Source organism: Staurois parvus, unplaced genomic scaffold (assembly GCF_062004578.1).
Source record: "Staurois parvus isolate SC_StPar_1 unplaced genomic scaffold, SC_StPar_1.0 ptg000056l, whole genome shotgun sequence".
Lineage (NCBI taxonomy): Eukaryota > Metazoa > Chordata > Amphibia > Anura > Ranidae > Staurois > Staurois parvus.
The window spans coordinates 9,452,777-9,472,245 of record NW_028317852.1 but is presented as its reverse complement, the minus strand read 5'-3'; the positions used below and the strand labels follow the sequence as shown (position 1 = coordinate 9,472,245).

Genomic DNA, 19,469 nt, shown 5'->3' with positions numbered 1-19,469 from the left:
TGGCCATGTCCCGGATGTCTCTCTGGGTAGTATCTAACCTTTTTCAACTACGTCACCTGGTACACCCGGTGACTCGTAAGTTACATTCATTCTCGGATCTCCAGAGGAAAGCCTCTCTACCCTCTCGTCATCTATATATATACCTTCAAATACGCCACTTTTTCTCTACTCTATCACCCTCATTGAGCTTGGGGAAACCTACCCCCTTCGAACATCTATGTATGGAAGGTCCCCATCAAAGGGGTATTGTCTCTAGCACCTATAAACTTCTTATGGAGGCCCCCCCCTTTGTCCAATGACGCTCACCTTTATATGCGTAGGTGGTCTCAATTTATACAACGTGATATTGACTTATTAACGTGGAAGAAAATATGGGATACTGCATCTAAATCCTCTATTTGTGTGGTTTTTAAGGAAAACATATACAAGATTATGATGTTGTGGTACAAAACACCGGAAGTTCTTCATGTTTATAATCCGAGTGCTTCTCCTGCCTGCTGGCGCTGTAGTAGAGCTTCTGGCTCTCTTTATCATATTTTTTGGACCTGCAGCTCCATTGCTCCTTTTTGGGAAGAGGTCCGCTCCTTGTTGCAATTATTGTTGCAAGTTTCTCTCCCATTTGACCCACTGCATTTTTTGCTGGGCTTGCCATTCCCGGGTCTATCTAAACTAGCCAGAAAACTTGCTGCACATGTGCTAACCGCGGTCAGGAGAAGTATTCCTATGTGTTGGTTATCCTCTACCCCACCTTCATTGCCAACTTTGTTTAAACTTATTACCGATGTAAGACAGATGGAGTGTTTGACTGCTTCACATAGTGGTTCGTTTGCTGTATTTGAGATGATTTGGCTCCAGTGGGATACCTTATCTTCCTCTATGCCAGCCCAAATTGTAAGACCATGATTTTTCTTGCATTGTTACTATATGACTCCACTGGTCTTGACCAAATGTAATCTTAGCCATCGATGTACCTCTATGTTTTGCTTGTTTTATTTTCCCTTTGTTTTCTGTAACACTTGATTTACTTGAAAACCAATAAAAATTGTTAATATAAAAAAACTTTTTCCTGACTTGTGCTGTGAAAAAAAAGGGTTACCTCTGATGATGCCTATCCTAAGTCTGGATCGCTGCTGTGTAAGGTAAAAATCAAAGTTTCATTCATGTTGGAAAGTATAGTGAGTGCTGTACTTCTCTCTCTGTGGGTACGAGAGCTATGAGAAATCCTGCAGTATACAATCACCTTCCTCTCCCCATGTCTATTCACAGATTCCTTGTAGTTTGTTCACAAGGGAGGAGGAACAGGAGATTAAATGCCAGGATCCCTTCACTCTAAGACAGCATGGCTGGGAAGAAAAAGACTCGATGGCTTGATGTTCTTCAGCTAAGAAGTAAGGCCGGCTCAGTCTGTCTTCCTGCAGCTTCCAGAGTACACTGTGAGAAGCTTGCAATGTGAAGTGAAATTATAGTAAGTAATTTCAGCAGAGAAGAGGAACCTGTACAACTGTGAAAGACTGAAAGGAAGGCTGTAGTTCAGCCTTAATTCATTCTGCTTTTAACAATCAAAAACTACCAGACACCAACATCCCTAAATATATTACATTAATGCTAGAATTTAGATGAAGTGGAATTTTTAAACTGCCAGTGTTTTCTTCTCACTGGAACTAACCTTAAAAATATGTCCCCCCCCCCCAAAAAAAGAAAAAAAAACAATAAAAATGATAAATACATAGAAAAATGGAACTAATAAGTGGAGTTTGGACATATGGACAAATGGAATATAAGTTTGGAAAATGCTTTAATGATCACATATATTATATATGTAACTTCGCTTCCATAAATGAGGTAACACAGCCTTACCTAGATGAGCCAAATATCCTAGCAAAATCCTTTATTAAACATTTAGCCTGTTTACTGATAGTATCATGTGCATTATAAATTCCATAAACGGCAGCTTTCCAATGTCCTTTGTAACTTGCTCAGATCCATGAAGTAACTTGGCACTTCCATACAATGCTTTGAGATCATTGTATCTCATTAAGAGCACAATCAATGATAAATACAGATAAACAATAAATCCATCGACATTTAAATAAACAAACCCACAAATTATGTGTATTCTATTCCGTAAAGCATATACAAAAATACCCAGACTTTGGCATGTTCTCTGGGTAGGCAGGCTCGGAATTGAGGCCTTGGAAAGTTTAGAAGCCTTGATGCATTTTTCAGACAAGAGGGACTTCCTTAAAAGGCCAATCGAAGCTCCAAATGGAACATTTGCAAACCCTGGGACAAAATAGTATATTACTACTATAACTAACATAATAAACAGCACTGTGCTCCAAACTGGACACCTTGTGTACACCTTACTTGCTACTTCACATGACTTCATGCTCCAGCATGAACTGTGCACACTATGCTCTCTTGCAAAACATCCACACAAGAAGTACAAATCTACCCTAGCTTTAGGTGAAAGTCCACATTAGAAGGTGGGAAATGGGGCCACTTTCTTTTCTATTTAAGTTTTTCATTTATTATCCCTTTAAGTCTAAGTATTTACTTTGTAAAGATCCTCATTCATAATATTATATGGCAGTAAGATGTTGTATATTTTTAAGTGAGGGATTACTTGGGATGAGTTTGGTTTCCCCACAACTGTGCTTTCCTGGCAAATCCTATTACTTTGAGATTTATGGCCCTCACAAATTTTTTGTCTGATTTTTTTCACCCAGTTTTTGCCTAATTTGTTTTTTTGAAACAGAATTCTTTTAATGGTCTTTGAACAATTGGCAACAAGATTAGAAGGGCCAATAAAGGTGCATTTACATAAATATGTACATAATTTTACAATTGTAGTCTGGGCAATTGATATGATGTTATTTGCACCACTATTGGGCTTTTTCATAAGTTACCCTCCTCACTATAAAAAAGGAGGGGGGGGGGGGCTCAGAGCAGCCAGAGTGTCCAGGTAGCTGGAAGCTGCTGCAAACACAGTCTCCCCCCTTCCTCCATTTTCACAGTTTTTCATTTACCCAAAAGCCCTTATCTGGTATTAATTTTATGTTAATAGGGCCCTTTTTTAAGTTTACCTGCTCAAAGTGCTTTCCATCTATTGTTTTTTTGGAGCTGCTTTTTTTTAGCAGCATGCAGTAAGCAAAACAAAACCTAAATAATTTCACATAGTAAAAACAAAAAAAAATGCCCATTAGGCCTATTCTCCCTTATTAAAACTGTCCTGCCACCAGCCACTGCTTTATCTCCTGAAGGCTCTCAATTCTTGCAAGAAAACTCTTGCTTGAGCCCTGTTTCTCTAATACATTATAGATTATTCACAGTCATTAGAATTGCCCTGCCTCTGGACATTTTTCACATAGCTAAGCTAAATCCTTTTTGGTTTGTTGCTCTTAATTCTTGAAGGAAACATTTGCTTTCACCTGGTGTTTCAAGTATATTTCAGCCAAATCTCACTAATTAACTGTTCTACCACAGGCAAATTTGTACACTGTTTATCATCATTTCCATATTCTATATTGTTACCAAGCGCTAAAATAACTCTCACTCCCAGCCACTGTGGAGTACTTCAACCTGAAAGTAATAGAAGCAGAGAGAAGAAGAAATAAAGAAAGAATATTTCAGGTCCAACCTGCTCTCCCCTCTACATGTGTACCTGCTCTGTGTTTACATTAGAGATGAGAAGCCATGAAGGCTGCCAACTCACTGCTGAGAGCAGATAGCTGAGCTACCTGATAGAAAGTAAAGGTAAAACTGGGAAATCTCAGCTTCAAACTTTGAGGATGAATTACTCCACAGTGTCTAATCCTGCAGATGTCATTGATGCCTTGTTTTTAAAGTTTATTTACTGCTTCCTACATTTTTGTAAATATTTGAATGTCTATATCCTGACCACAATTCTACTTTAAAGGACAAATATAATGATTTTGTACCAATATATTTAACTTGCATAGGTTTACATTAAATATATGACAAAGAACTTCCAGAACACTGAGGCTTGCTAAAGAGACAGAACAACAACATCAGTTATAGCTTTTTAGCCTAGGTTCACATATATGCAATGTGGGAAACAGTGAATCCTCTGCATCTCTTGCACTGTGTTCATGCAATCTGCTGCGGGTGTCAATGTTAATGACACCCCAAAAACAGGTCGCTAAACACAGTGCGATTGCCAGAATCAGACTACATGGGTGTGAACTCCAGTGCGACAATAAAGCTGCCTGTGTGGGTGGGGTGTATTTGAGCCAAACTAAATGAATGGGCTAAAATAGCACTGCAAAGAATCGCATGTGATTTGAATAGAAATACTGTGCAATTCCTATCTGAATTGTGCAGTTTCCCAAACCACATACTGTAAGTCTGAACCCAGGCTCAAGCTAGCATTCCAATGGTAACCTTCAGACTAAAGTATCCAATACAGCACTCACGGCTCACTCATTTGACTTATTCAGCTTGAGCTATTGATCTCTGTAAACAACATTCTTTTTCACAACACTGTGGCTACAACAAGCTTGTGAAAAGGACTCCAGGGTTGCACGTTCTGGCTAAACGTTAAAAGACTGCATAACATGCAATAATTCATATTTACCTGAGAATGAAAAAACTTTGAAACACATTTTTTAACTAATGGCCAATTTCAGTAAGAAAGAAAATATGTTCATGATCGCTGTACATTTCATTTAATTGTATTTAGTCTATTTTAAAATAACAGACTTGTGTTTTGATTTTTTGAGAACGCTCTCTGCACTTCCTTGGAGCCTGAGATTCCAACATATTTTCTTAGAGGCAGTTCCTCTACCATACAAATGCCAGATGCTTTCCCCAAGTCTCTATCCAAATATTTACGTATCCAATTACTGTTTAGATATTTCACTGTTGGGTTAGAACATCTTCAATGTACACTACTTCTCTGCACTGTAATAGGCAAGCATGGTCACTTGATTCATTTATGTTACGAGAAAAATGTATAATGGGATAAGGAGTGCATAGCAGAGAAGCAAGCCACAACAGGCACGTATTTACAGGAAACAGACCACTCTCATCTGACAGCGTCAATCTTTCTTAGTAAAGTGTCTACTAAAATTCCCTGATTAATGCTTAGTGGAAAAGCAGCTACCTATTACACGTTCACGTGCTTTAAACCATCTCTCAAGCCAGCTGCAGAGTGCAAAGTGCATTTGTTCTAAGGCAAGGCTGACACCCATAGCTTGTTTTTACAAAAAATACTATTATTAATATACAGGATTTATATAGTGCCAACAGTTTTTCCAGAACTTTTCAAAATAAAGCTAGACAGTACAGTTACAATACAATTAAATACAAGAGGGATCAGAGGGCCCTATTTGGATCAGAGGGTCAAGTGATACAAAAGATAAAAACTGTGAGGGATGAGCTAATGAAGAAAATAAAACTACGGTATATAATAAGGTAGAGGCGAGATAGGCCTCCCTGAAGGGATGAGTTTTCAGAGATCATCTAAAGGTGGACAGAGTAGGAGATAGCAAGACAGATTGGGGTAAGGAGTCCCAGAGGATGGGAGAGGTTCAGGAGAAATCCTGCAGATGAGCATGGGCAGAGGTGACAAGGCAGCTAAAGAGCAGGGAGTCTTGAGAGTAGCAAAGAGGAAGTTGTGGTTGATATTTTGAGATGAAGTTGGTGATGTAGCTTGGGGCAGAGTTGTGGATGGCTTGTGGATGGCTTTGTATATTTGTATTTATATTTCAGCATCAGAAGCCAGTGGAGAGATTGGCAGAGAGGGGTCATGGACACCGAGTGGTGGTAAGGTGGGTGAATCTGACAGTAGCATTTATGATGGACTGAATGGGGTTAGTCAGTTGATAAATAGATAGGCCAATGAGGGGGTAGTTGCAATAGTAAAGGCAAGAGATGACCAGGGAGTGAATTAGTAGCTTTGTGGGGTTGTTGGTTTAGAAAGGGCATATTTTGAAGATGTTACTGAGGCTAGGGTGATGAGATGTGGCTAGCAATTGGATGTGGGGTCTAATAGAGAGGTCAAAGTCCAGGATTAAACCTAGCACCCTGGCATGAGGAGAGGGACTGATAGTGGAGCCATTGACCTTGAATGTATAGTGAGTTAGGTAACAGGAGAACCATCAAATAGCAAAGTCATGGAGGCCAAGTGAGTTTTGTTTTGTTTGAGGAGTGAGTGGTCAGCTGTATATAAGGCAGTAGAAGCCAGTTTCGGAAGCAGCCAATATTCTTCTCATTTTAGTCCCTTTTAGAGAAGTATTTAAAGACATTATGCATGTACAAAGACACAGCACAATGCTTAGAATAAATGTGGATGTTGGACTTCTACATAATGGCTGCAACATTGGAAAACTCACATAGTAATGGAGGTGGTGGGCAGGTTTAGAATAGCATCTTAGTGTTGGCTTCTATTTTCTACGGGAAACACACACTATGTGCACTGCACCCCTGATGCCAGAACACTCTTTCTTAGATGTCTTGACCACAGAGCATAATTGCCAAATGAAATTCATCCAGTAACCTCTGAGAAACCCAGCATCAAGGATCCTCTCCCAGGTCTCCTAAACTAGCTAAGCTTTTGAGTCTCTGCATCTACAGGCAGCACTGGAGAGGAGGTGATGTCACTAGAGGGAGGAGAATGTATGAAATGATAAATGACTAATGGGCATAGAGACCACAAACTCCAGGTTCAGCATAACTTCTTTCTTTCTTTCTTTATTTATTTATGTATTTATTTATTTCAGGTACTTAACTTGAACTTCTTCTCTGTCTTAGCAAAGGTGCCAAGAGGGAGCAGTGACAGAGAGTTAGCAGGGACAGAAGGGATAGTGGTGGACTTGCTGGCTGGCAAAGGTGCAATGTCTTGGGTGCTGGCATGCAGTGTTAGGGGTTCTAGGAGAATGGTACAATGTTAAGGTGTTCAGTGGTGGAGTTGCTGGGTGACAGGGAGATGCAGTGTCAGGGTGCAGAGTGCCTGGGGTACAGGATTGTTCATAGGTTCAAATGCAAAATGTGTCTACTTGTTAGCATGCAGGGAGTGTAAGCTCCTGGATCACCAATTTATTGAAAGTACAAATGTAAGAGAGTTTAGTTAATGTGGGGAAGAGGTCATTAGAATAAAAATTTTGGAAAGAACAGTAATCCTTTAGGCCCTTTTAGACCTATGCATTGTGGTAATGTGTGTTTTACTGCATAGTACCTTAATGTACTCTAAAGTGTGGCACTCTATGTGGTTCCAGTGAACAATTATGGTAGGTGCCAGCAGACCCACATTGCAGCCCACATGCCTTATGTCATGGTATGCTGCATTAAAAAAAGGTGCAGGTCTGTTTTTTTCTTACATTGCCAGGAAATTCTTGATGAAATGGCTGCATAGTGCAACATTGTGATGTGCAAAATATGGGTATGCTGTGCCTCACTGAAATGGAAAGATGTACTGTGAAGCGGGCCTTAATATCTTGATATGCACTAGTTTTGTGATGCGTGAACTATGAGGGGGATTTCCAAAATGGCAGGCAGTATGTGATTTCCATATATTTTAAGAAACTTCCAGCTTATTAAATCTGAGCTGGTTTACTATATTGTAGATCTCTGCAAATAGGTTTTAAAGCAGTTCAGTGTTTAATGATTTGGACATTTTTATTGGTAAAGGAATCATGTAATATATGGAAAAACACACATATAATTGCATTATGATTGATTTTTAAAGGTAGGGAAATGGCATTTTATTAAGGTTTCTCAGCCCTGAGTCACCCCTCCACCATGCCAATACTAACCACCCCCTTCCCTACTCCATCGGCATTCTCCACCATTTACCCACTGAGCTTGTAAACTTGAAGGGATATGTGAGTTTATAAGGATGAAATGTTTGTTGTTGTGTGTATATATTATATTGCCAAAAGTATTGGGACACCCCTCCAAATCATTGGATTCAGGTACTCCAATCACCTCCATGGTCACAGGTGTGTAAAATCAAGCACCTAGGTATGCAGAATACTTCTAAAAACATTTTTGAAAGAATGGGTCGCAGGAGCTCAGTGAATTCAAGCGTGGTACCGTGATAGGTTGCCACCTGTGCAATAAGTCCATCTCTGAAATTTCCTTACTATTAAATATTCCAAGGTCAACTGTTAATGTTATTATAACAAAGTGGAAGCAACTGGGAACAACAGCAACTCAGCCACAAAGTGGTAGGTCACGTAAAATGACAGAGCGAGAAGTGAGCAGAAGTCGCCAACTGTCTGCAGAGTCAGTAGCTAAAGACCTCCAAACTTTGTGTGGCCTTCAGATTAGCACAACAACAGTGCATAGTGAGCTTCATGGAATGGGTTTCCATGGCCGAGCAGCTGCATCCAAGCCTTACATCACCAAGTGCAATGAAAAGCATCGGATACAGTGATATAAAGCACGCTGTCACTGGACTCAGTGGGGACATTTTCTCTGGAGTGACGAATCACGCTTCTCTGTCTGGTAATCTAAGGTTCATAAAGACATGGGTGAGTGAGTTTGGGGTGGAGGAACTTGACTGGCCTGCACAGAGTCCTGACCTCAACCCAATAGAACACCATTTTATGAATTAGAGTGGAGACTGCGAGCCAGGCCTTCTTACCCGACATCAGTGCCTGACCTCACAAATACGCTTCTGGAAGAATTGTCAAACATTCCCATAGACACACTCCTAAAGCTTGTGTCTTGTGTCTTCCCAGAACAGTTGAAGCTGTTATAGCTGTAAAGGGTGGGCCAACTCAATACTGAACTCTTCGGACTAAAACTAGGATGCCATAAAACTTCATGTGCATGTAAAGGCAGACATCCGAATACTTTTGGCAATATAGTGTATGTACTGTATATCATACATGATATTATAATATGTTCTATTTCTCAGATAGGTCATTCATCTCTGTCACCAAGAAATAAGGTCCTGAAGAAGCATGTTTTGTGAAACGTGTTGACCTCTTGGATTACACTAGACAAGTGATGTGGATGTTGTCTCTTTTAAAGTCTGTCTTCCTTGGTACCAGTAATGTCTGTATTTTACCGTTTTGAGTTGTTTTTTTCTGCATTCTTCTGCAATGATTACCTGCTGCCAATCTGTCCTCTCTTTCCCACTATCTGTGTATACAGCAGAACTTCATAGACTTATTAGGGCTGGGAGACCAATCTATCGCTCTGTTCCATAGAAATCTATGGTGTTCTTCTGCAAATAAGTTATTAGTTATTATTGCCTGCCATTTTCACTTTTCCCCCAAACTCACTACCACACAAGCATAAAAGCATTGATATTTAAATGTAGACCAGTGCTATCCACAACAGCCATACTCAACAGGGGGCACATCCAAGGTCATGCATGCAGCAAGTAAGTTTGTGTTGAGATGAGAGATGAGCTTCTTATTTCTGCCCATCAGCTCACATTATCACTCTTCCCACCAGCCTCTGCTGTGGTTGACACAGATACTGTAATCTATAGCCTGACAGCTCAAACCACCAGCCTGCCCATCTGACCTCTGCTGCTGGCCAAAAGGACTGCTGCCAGCATCTGGAACTATAGCTGACAGCTTCACAACTTAACTTGTTCTCCTCCCATACTAGGCCTGAACTCGAAACCTCATTCTCACTATTGCATCCGACTTCCATCCTTCACCCCTGCTATAACCACTTTTCCCACATGCCCCAACTTCACTCACCGATACTCGCCTCCGCTCTTGCCACCACTGTATCAATGTGAACTTCTGTGCTTGCCACTGCTTTAGTGACATGCCCTTCTTTACTCTGCCCGTTCAACAAACAGGCACACTTTTGCTACTTTTATAGCAGATTTTGGTGCACAAGGCTAAAATATGAAGGAGCACATTACATACTGTATCATCTTTTTGATGTAATTTTACATAGTTATATAGTTAGTCTGGTTGAAAAAAATACACAAATCCACCTACTGTAGGTCAGCCCAGCCAGCCAGCGCTCTCACTCTTTGAATGCCAAATACTCAGTCATGCAACACTGTACCCTTTGTTTCTGTCATACATTTTTGTAAATAAATAATCCTTCTTCATAAATTTAGGCCAAAATGTAAATGCTTCATTTCTTTGGTAAAAAACACCCAAATCAGTATATATAATTTAGTCTATGTGAAAGATATAGAATCTACAAATTATGGTATATACAGTATACGCTATTTGAAAATTAAAGAATCCAAATTACCTCTTTTTGGAAAATAGTCAAAGATATTTGGTAATAGGCATGACAACTTTTTTGAAGTAGTATTTTTTTTCACAATATTTTTGGAAAATGAAGAAATTAAATAAAATGTGTTTTTTTTTCTTTTTTACTGTCACCAGTGAAGTACATCATCATATGATTGGTGTGGCTGCAATCAGGGATACTGACCGCTAACAGTATGTAAAAGCCCCCCCAAAAAAACTTTTTTTTTCAAAACTTTTTTAAACATTTTTTCTTTCTTTTTCTTTTTTTTTTTTTTTTTACAATTTTTCTTTCTTTTTCTTTGCCATTTTTTTACATACTGTGACCAGAGCAGTGCAGTTGTTACCATAGTGACACTGGGGAGGTGATCATTATTTTTCTTTTTACACTATAATTGCTTTTAACAGTGTTGATCACTGTTATAAGCAGTCATATTTATGAACGGAATCCATTCATTCACAGCCATTTGTTGAGTAGTATCGTGATTAGCTATGATCGGCCACAGCTGTCACATGTTACAGATATGCTGTAATTGACAAATCACAGAGCTCATCACAAAAGTACACAATGAATGGCTATGAATGAAAGCCATTTATTTTTTACAAATGTCTTGTGACTACTGTGATTGCATGATTGGTCACAGTAGTTACATGGTACCAGGATCAACCAGGTATACCAATCTGTCATTTGCTGTGTTCTATGGAAACAACAAGTGACAGATAGCCCCTCAGCCTTGACCGTTAGGCCGTGCACAGGGCACGTGATTAGGATGGTATCATATGAGGTCCACCAAGGATGGGAGAGCTCCCGGTTGGCTGCCATTAGCAATAGGCCGGGTGGGAAACGGTTAAAGTTATCCTATAAACAGACAGAGGGCTTGAAATTTTTTTTGTCTGAGAAGTACTCTTAGGAATCATTCACAAAAACAATTGCTTTATATGTGCTCTATATACATGAGAGCCCTCTGTGCACAGTAGTGTTGTTCAGGAAAATATAAGCTCTATGATTTTTTCTGCCACAGACCAAAGCTGTGGTAAAGTTTCTTTTTCTTTGTCCTTTTCTATGCACCACAGCTGAGCTGCTGTGCATAGAAATGAGTAAAATGTCCCTCTGTGATATTTAAATAAATGTAGCCGGGGTTGGCACAAGATTTCCTTCATGGTGAAAATAAGATAAGGACACACTTTTTAGAGTTATCATTGTGGGGCAACAAGTCCCAACATGTTTGGAAGCTATGCTCCATTGACTTTCAATGGCCCTGGATTGGCTGAACTCAGACTGGAGGGAGGAGGAATTGTTAAGCAAAGGATTATGGGAGATGTAGTTTCACTGCGTACAAACAGCACTGCATCTTATAGGTCAGGACACTATAACCCCCAGGGAGCCATGTGGACCAGGAGGAGGAGTGGAGCAAAAAGTGGATCAATGAGGGGCCCCTTCCACCATTGATACCCACAACTGAAGCGCAGGATTGGTGATAGGGTTGCCAATCCATCCCACACTTTGCATCACAGAACAGAGCAAGACTCCGGTTAACACAGTTTTCCACCCAACCTCTTAGACACTAAAGTGCTTATGTTGCATATAACCAATAAGTACCATACCACCTGCTTTGGATTACCCAAATAACTTACTTTCTACATTGTCACTGTCATTCCCATTACTAATGAGCCCTGCTTGCATTTCTTCTACCAGAACTCTTCTTTAAGTTTCCTCCCTCACCTAAACTGGGTGGGGGTATCAGGAAGCCAATTACCACCATCATTAGTGCACCACCAAAGGGGCCTCAACCCTGCCTGAAGAAATAACTACTTTTTTGGAGGATATCCCTCCCTGTCTAACAATGTTTGCCTAGACTTTAGAAATTCTCCACCTTACTGAACACTAAAGTCCTGCAGGTAGACTGGGACTAGACAGAGTCACCCTCAGGGCCTAAAGACAGCATAGCCTCTGGGGATTTATACTATCAGTTTCTGGCTGGCTGCCCTTATATAACCCTGGGTAGCTCTGTTTAAGCTGGTTGGTAAAAAAGAACCCGGGCCCCGTTACATGTAGCAATGTTTCTTCCACACAGACCTGGTAAAGAAGTACTCTGTGTAGGAGTTTTTGATATATTATTTTGGTTACAGTCTGTATTACTTTGTTACATTTAACCAATTTACTATCAATACAGATAGCATTTACCTAATCTGGTGTTGTTCATTCAGTATAGGGGGTGTGTCAGAGAGGTAAGAGTGGCGGAGGCCCGCTATCCAAAGAAAGGGACTAAGTTTTAAAGGGTTCGTCAAACCAATGAATTCTTAGGGGGTGTGCTATATAAAATAAAATAAAAAAAACAAAAAACAAAGGTAAACTGTGGCCTGCATTGTAAACCACAAGGCACCACCCCCAAAGCAAGAACACAGTGGAGAACTAGCCAACACAAGAAAAGAAGTAATTTATCTTTGGGGGTAGTATGACCAAGCCTTTACCCTTTTATTTGACCCTGCCACCAAGATACGTTGAGCTCAGGTACAGCATATCTATTAAAGTAGGTGCTGAGCAGTTACTGGTGGCTTTTCTATTTTCTGCCACCTTCTGAAACTCCGGGATCATCAGAGGCTTTCTGTGCAAATAGTCTCAGCAACTCTCACTCCCAGCCCTGATGTCACCAGCTGCTGGGGAAGCCTTGCGCAATCTAAATGGAAGCATGCCTGCACACAGTCAGTGATAGCCTACACTGAATTGTGCATTGTAAACAATCCAGTCATCTGAAGTGCTTGAACTGTGTATTTAGCTGTTTGCTGGACGTTTTACTTTCTTCTGTCTTTCTAGCAGTAAACAGCTCATTTTTTGTAACAACAAATGTGTTCATAAGTCTACATACAGTACATTTCATCCATTTAATTCTTTGTTTGGATGCACACATATCCACGAGATATGCTACCATGGTGGTATTGTACATCTTAAAACCATTTGCTAACATGCTGCCATCCTTAAAGCGTTACTAAACCCAGGAGCCTACATTCACTATATCTGGTCTCCCACAGTACACAGAACATGGAAGTGGAATTATTTTAGTAAATATAAATTGCTTTTCTCATCAACAGTTAGAGCTGTCTTGTGACTTCTATCAGTGTCCAACAGAGTACTGGTTAAAGCTTGTAGGAGGAGTTTTCTTCCTGTTCTAGGAAGGTGCAGAACACCTGACCTTGTTGATTGGCCCTGTGCTGATCACATGCACTCTCCCATGAAAAAACCCCCAAAAAACATCTCTAGCAATACACACCAAACTGAGCATGTGCAGAGTGCCTCCACATGATATGTCTCATCAGGAGATAAGGGGGGACACTGGAAAAAGGGGAGGATCAGAGAAGTCAGGATCAAACAGCATTTTTACACAATAGAGAGGATTAACCCCTTAGGTTCCACAGTGAGTATAAGAAGCATGCTTTCCTGCATATATAGGCTGATTGTACTGTTGTGGGTTTAGTAACACTTTAAAGAGTAACTCCACTTCTGTTAAGGAAAGAAAAAACAATCCCCTCTGGGTAATCAATGTGTAATGTGAAGATTTTAGCACATTTTGCTGCAGAGTCCTACCTGTTTCTGCTGTGAAGGATTAGCTTTTTGTTAGGTAATATCCTGTGCACAGTGATTCTAAATGGGAATGACTTCTTTGTTTAATCAGCTGATGCACTTTAAAGCCTCATGCACACTGGACATTTTTACAGCTGCTGTTTTTGGCTTCTGGCAGTGGTGTTTTCTGGCTGGAAACCCCCCAGAACTAGTGGGTTTCAAGAGGAGTCTTTTAGCTGTATAAAAGCTCTAATGCTGGTAAACGCTGCTAAACACTAATGCAAAAACAATAAAAACTGTGGAAAAACTTGCGCTTTAATGCAACTTTACACAGCTAACTCTACCAGCGTTTTTGAAACGCCGAGTGTGCGTGAGGCCTAAATGGTCTGACGAGAAAACTTGCAGTGTCTGCAACGCTTTAGAAATTATTAACCTTAGGGAGTATCTCACTAAAATCTATTTTTTTTTCCAGAGGATAAACTTAAAGTGTTACAAAACCCAGGACCCTGCATTCATTATATCTGGTTTCCCACAGTACACACAACATGAAAATGCAATTATTTTAGTAAATATAAACTGCTAAATACCTTTTCTCATCAGCAGTTAGAGCAGTTTTGTGACTTCTATCAGTGTCCAGGCAAAAACCTGTTAAAGCTTGTAGGAGGAGTTTTCATTCTGCTTTATGAGGATGCAGGACCCCTGACCTCTGTCTGGACAGTGCTGTTTGGCCCTGTGCTGATCACATGTACTCTCCCAAGAAAAAAAAACTCTTCAGCAATACACACTAAACTGAGCATGTGCAGAGTGACTCCACATGATATATCTTCTCAGAAGATAAGAGGGGGCACTGGAAGAAGGGGAGGATCATAGAGGTCAGGATCAAACAGTGTTTTTACACAATGCAGAGGTTTAACCCCTTAAGTTCCTCAATGAGTATAACAGGCATGCATTACTGCATATACAGACTGATTCTACTGTTGTGGGTTTAGTAACACTTTAAACTTGACTTGCATTGTAGTGCAGAATTCTTCACACAAGTAGGATATTACATTTCTGGAGGTGTTATGCACTGATTGTGTACAGACTGCCTCCAGGTTGCCAGATTGCATTGAACTTTACTGAGAATCACAGTGCTGCAGTTTTTCTAATAACATTAAATTAAAATATAGCTTGTGTAGAAATTGTATATTCCATTTTTAAAACAAACTGCTATATTGTTCACAAAAGTGAAGTTACTTTGTGAATTTTTTGGACTTAACATTGTGACACCATTCATTGCAGTCCTACTGGTCTGACATTTTACAAAATACTTCTCTATGCCAGCTTGTTTAATTATGTTTTCCTATTAACCATTTGCCGACCACCCCATAGCAGATGTACTTGGCGGTCAGGCTGTGCAGAATCATGTACAGTGAATATAAAAAGTCTACACACCCCTGTTAAAAGTCAGATATCTGTGTTGTAAAAAAATGAGACAAAGATAAATAATTTCAGATCTTTTTCCACCTTTTATGTGACCTATAAACTGTACAACTCAATTGAAAAACAAACTGAAAAAAACTAAAATAATGTGGTTACAGCTGTGTTCCGAATTAAGCAATCACATTCAAAATCATGTTAAATAGGAGTCAGTACACACCTGACATCATTTAAAGTGCCTCTGATTAACCACAAATAAAGTTCAGCTGTCCTAGAAGGTCTTTCCTGACATTTTCTTAGTCACATCCTACAGCAAAAGCCATGATCTGCAGAGAGCTTCCAAAGCATCAGAGCGATCTCCAAGGCACTAGACATACCATGGAACACAGCGAACACAGTCATCATCAAATGGAGAAAATATGGCATAACAGTGACATTACCAAGAACTGGACGTCCCTCCAAATTCGATGAAAAGATGAGAAGAAAACTGGTCTGGGAAGCTGCCAAGAGGCCTACAGCTACATTAAAGGAGCTGCAGGAATATCTGGTAAGTACTGGCTGTGTGGTACATGTTACAACAATCTGCCATATTCTTCATATGTCTGGGATATGGGGTAGAGTGGCAAGACGGAAGCCTTTTCGTGCGAAGAAAAACATCCTACATTTTGCAAAAACACATCTGAAGTCTCCCAAAAGCATGTGGGAAAATGTGTTATGGACTGATGAAACCAAGGTTGAACTTTTTGGCCATAATTCCAAAAGATATGTTTGGTGCAAAAACAACACTGCACATCACCAAAAGAACACCATACCTACAGTGAAGCATGGTGGTGGCAGCATCATGCTTTGGGGCTGTTTTTCTTCAGCTGGAACTGGGGCCTTAGTCAAGGTAGAGGGAATTATGAACAGTTCCAAATACCAGTCAATATTGGCACAAAGCCTTCAGGCTTCTGCTAGAAAGCTGAACATGAAGAGGAACTTCCTCTTTCAGCATGACAATGACCCAAAGCATACATCCAAATCAACAAATGAATGGCTTCACTAGAAGAAGAATAAAGTTTTGGAATGGCCCAGCCAGAGCCCAGAGCTGAATCCGATTGAAAATCTGTGGGGTGCTCTGAAGAGGGCTGTGCACAGGAGATGCCCTCGCAATCTGACAGATTTGGAGTGTTTTTGCAAGGAAGAGTGGGCAAATATTGCCAAGGCAAGATGTGCCATGCTGATAGACTCATACCCAAAAAGACTGAGTGCTGGAATAAAATCAAAAGGTGCTTCAAGAAAGTATTAGTTTAAGGGTGTGAAAACTTATGCAACCATATTATTTTAGTTTTTTATTTTTACTTCCCTCCACCAAAAAGATTTCAGTTTGTTGTACAGTTTATAGGTTACATTAAAGATGGAAAATGTTCTGAAATTATTTATCTTTGTCTCATTTTTTTACTTCACAGAAACCTGACATTTTAACAGGGGTGTGTAGACTTTTTATATCTACTGTATATAAACGTGATTCTGCACTTCCTGGTCGTGGAGGCACTTGCGCACCGCTGGCGCGCTGCTTCTGCTGTGATTGGCCACAGCACAAGCTGATCAGTGGATGCCAGAAAATGGATGAGCGCTGGCACCCGCTGATTGTTTAGGAGACTGACAGAACAGAGCTCTGCCTATGTAAACAAGGCCGAACTGTGTCCTGTCAGCTGTGATGTGCTGGAAAACAGCACACACAGTAAACATTACACATGCCTAGGCACACAGGTAACCCTATGATCATCCTAGATGTTTAACATCTTCCCAGCCAGTTGCATTAGTACAGTGTCAGTACATATGTTTAGCACTGATCATTTTATTCGTGTCACTGGTTCCCACAAAGTGCCAGTTAGTGTCAGTTAGTGTCCAATTGTCTGCCACAATATCGCAGTCCCACTATAAGTCGCTGATTGTTGCCATTTATATATATATATATATATTACTCCACCTTGGGAGCAGATTTTTGTACTGACCATTTGGAACTATAATTCACAGTATTAATAGAGAAACCACTACAGGTAATGGGTCTGGAAGAAGGTGGTTACATTTGTCAGTGAACCCAAATGCATTATCATTTATAAGTTAATGCTTACACAGTCTGATTATCACACGCAATGCTCAAAGTAGTTACATTGCTTATGAATATCAGGCTGTGAGTTGGCAGGTGTTAGTGTCCTTTAATTGTTGCCCCTCTTGTAGTGATATAATAGGTGGAGATAGTGCCCCTTAATATGTCAGCTATGAGTGGGGCCCAGTGCACTTCAGGTATGGGAGCAGGATGCCCTTGATCACCAAAGATGTAGTGCTGTGCTAGATATGCAATAGAGAGCCCTCTGGAGTGCTGAACTGCCAGGGTGGTGAGTGTGGACACTTGGGAGCAGAGAAAAAAGAAGACTCCCCTTGACCCTCACCTAGCAGGTTCTGTGGCTTGGTTTGGAGCTGCCTCTAGGCCTATGGAGGCTCTGTATGAGAGGAAGATTGAGTCTGTATGAGTAAAACCTGTGATAAAAAACTGTACCATCTGGGGAAGATGGCTGTAATTGTTTTGTGAGACATGGATCTGTTGGACAACTGCATAGAAAGTCAGGAGAAGGAGGAAAGTGTTCTGCACTGTGGACTTCTTTCAGTGAGTCATGTGCTGCTAAGTGTACTGAAAAGTGCCTGTGACCTTAAAAATTGTGCTGGAGGGACATTATGCAGTAAAGCATTGAAAAGCCTTTTGTGCTACACATTCCTTTATTCTGTGTAATAAACCTTAGGCAGGGAATGTGAGCATGTAAGCTTCAAGCCAAGTGTGACAAAATACGGTGGAGTATCTCCAAAAGCAGATTGGTGGCATCTAGAAGTGGGGCAGGAGCAAACTCAATATGGCACGAACCCCCAATCTATAAGAGGGACCCCTACATGTGTATGACCACCCTAAGTACATATGAAATAAGTTTACTGGACTGCTGACCCATGTCTACTGACAGCCAACATTCTAGGTAAAGTAAAGTCACAGCACAGTAGAATATTTGTACACAGGTCATACATTATACATAATATTGCTAAAAGTATTGGCACACCCCTCCAAATCATTGGATTCAAGTGTTCCAACCACCTCTATGGCCACAGGTGTATAAAATTGAGCACCTAGGCATGCAGATTGCTTCTACAAACATTTGTGAAAGAAAAGGTCTCAGGAGCTCAGTGAATTAAAAAATAAACGTAAAATAACAGAGTCGGCGTATGCTGAAGCACACAGTGTGCAGAAGTCGCCTACTGAGTCAATAGCTAAAGACCTCCAAACTTCATGTGGCCTGTGTGTGTGTGTGTGTATATATATATATATATATATATATATATATAATTACACGCACATGAACTTTACAGATATCTCAGTCTTAGTTCGTAGGGTTCAATATTGAGTTGGCCCACCCTCTGCACCTATAACAGCTTCAACTCTTCTGGGAAGGCTGTCCACAAGGTTTAGGAGTGTGTCTATGGGAATATTTGACCATTCTTCCAGAAGCGCATTTGTGAGGTCAGGCACTGATGTCAGACCAGAAGGCCTGGCTCGCAGTCTCCACTCTAATTCATCCCAAAGGTGTTTTATTGGGTTGAGGTCAGGACTTCGTGCAGCCCAGTCAAGTTGCTCCACCTCAAACTCACTCATCCATGTCTTTATGGACCATGGATTGCCAGACAGAGAAGTGTGATTCGTCACTCCACAGAACACGTCTCCACTGCTCTAGAATCCAGTGAAGGTGTGCTTTACACCACTGCATCTGACGCTTTGCATTGTGTGCTTCAGCATGCGCTGACCCCGCTCTGTCATTTTACGTGGCCTACCACTTTGTGGTTGAGTTGCTGTTGTTCCCAGTGGCTTCTACTTTGCTAAATACCACTAACAGTTGACCGTGGAATATTTAGCAGCAAGGAAATGTCACGATTGGACTTATTGTACAAGTGGCAACCTATCACGGTACCACGCTTGAATTCACTGAGCTCCTGAGAGCAACCCATTATTTCATAAATGTTCATAGAAGCAGTCTGCATGTCCAGGTGCTTGATTTTATAAACCTGTGACCACGGAGGTGATTGGAACACCTGAATCCAATGATTTGAAGGGTGTAACAATACTTTTGGTAATAGTAGGGGTATATATATATTTCTATATATATGCAGATTTGATATATCAGACTGCATCACTTTGTTGTAATAAATTAAATATAAATAACAACTTGATAAAAGCAACAAAACAATATCTAGAAACGTTCTGATGGTCAACA

At 40.5% G+C, this 19,469-nt stretch overlaps 1 protein-coding gene across 1 annotated transcript in view; it reads right to left on the bottom strand.

Moving 5' to 3' along the window:
* The window catches only part of WNT2B (Wnt family member 2B), a 148,174-nt gene that overhangs the window by 40,684 nt on the left and 88,021 nt on the right, over nucleotides 1-19,469 (bottom strand). The gene's annotated exons all lie outside the window — the stretch shown is intronic.